Below are 1,423 nucleotides of genomic sequence, written 5' to 3' on the forward strand. Positions count from 1 at the left end.
TTTTGGTTTTCTATCCTTGGGTCAGACGGTCCTTCCACTTCCGTTCCACTTCTCAATATAATTGCATGAGCTTGGCTTCTCGGATTGGGTTGGGGCTGTCCAGGGAATGTACCAGTTGGTGCAGCGGTAGGTGCTTGTTGTTGAGCTACTTGAGATATTTGCGTTTCCAGCATTTTGTTATGGGTAGCCAAGGCATCTACTTTGCTTGCGAGTTGTTTAAGTTGTTCGCCAGTGTGTATGTTCTGGTTTAAGAAATCTTTATTGGTTTGTTGTTGGGAAGCTATAAAGTTTTCCATCATGATTTCCAAGTTGGATTTTCTAGGGGTATTATTGTTAGGATTCGGTTTCTGATATCCTGGAGGTATAGATGGGGCTTGATTTGGAGACTGTCCAGGTGCGTATAAAGCATTATTACTCTTATATGAGAAGTTTGGATGGTTCTTCCAATTTGGGTTATAGGTATTCGAATAGGGGCTTCCTTGAGCATAGTTTACTTGCTCTGTTTGGATTCCAGTCAAGAGTTGACATTCCGCAGGAGTGTGGCCTTGGATTCCACAGACCTCGCAATTCTGAGTTATAGCAACCACGACTGCTGGAGGCGATACGTTTAAACTTTCAATCTTCTGGACCAAAGCATCCACTTTTGCATTGACGTGATCAAGGTTACTTATCTCGTACATGCCAGTTTTCGGTTGAGGTTTTTCCACTGTTGTTCGTTCGGTTCCCCACTGATAGTGGTTTTGGGCCATGCTCTCGATAAGCTGGTAAGCATCAGCATAAGGTTTGTTCATTAGTGCACCACCTGCAGCGGCGTCTATTGTTAACCTTGTATTGTATAAGAGACCATTATAAAATGTGTGAATTACTAACCAGTCTTCCAAACCATGGTGTGGGCAAAGTCTCATCATGTCTTTGTATCTTTCCCATGCTTCGAAAAGAGACTCGTTGTCTTTCTGTTTAAATCCGTTTATCTGGGCTCTTAACATAGCTGTTTTGCTTGGCGGAAAATATCGGGCAAGAAAAACTTTCTTCAACTCGTTCCATGTGGTGACTGAGTTGGAAGGAAGAGATTGAAGCCATCTTCTAGCGCTATCTCTTAATGAGAAAGGAAAAAGACGAAGTCGAATTGCCTCTGAAGTGACACCATTAGCTTTAACAGTATCAGCGTATTGGACAAATACGGATAAATGAAGGTTTGGATCTTCGGTAAGATTTCCAGAGAATTGGTTCTGTTGCACAGCCTGCAACAACGAAGGTTTAAGTTCAAAGTTGTTTGCTTCGATTGCGGGCGGAGCAATACTTGAATGCGGTTCATCTTGCGATGGGGCGGCGTAATCTCTAAGAGCACGAGCTGGTTCTGCCATCTCGGTTAAAGAAGGAAAATCTTTGAGATCAGGAAGGTCTATAGGAGGGAGATTGTTTT

General features: G+C 42.9%; 1 pseudogene; it reads left to right on the forward strand.

The window, feature by feature from the left end:
* The first annotated feature begins 879 nt into the window (after positions 1 to 879).
* LOC127089194 (uncharacterized) lies at positions 880 to 979 on the forward strand (annotated as a pseudogene).
* Positions 980 to 1,423: the final 444 nt, after the last annotated feature.

The sequence above is a fragment of the Lathyrus oleraceus genome, chromosome 5, assembly GCF_024323335.1.
Source record: "Lathyrus oleraceus cultivar Zhongwan6 chromosome 5, CAAS_Psat_ZW6_1.0, whole genome shotgun sequence".
In the NCBI taxonomy this organism is placed as follows: domain Eukaryota; kingdom Viridiplantae; phylum Streptophyta; class Magnoliopsida; order Fabales; family Fabaceae; genus Lathyrus; species Lathyrus oleraceus.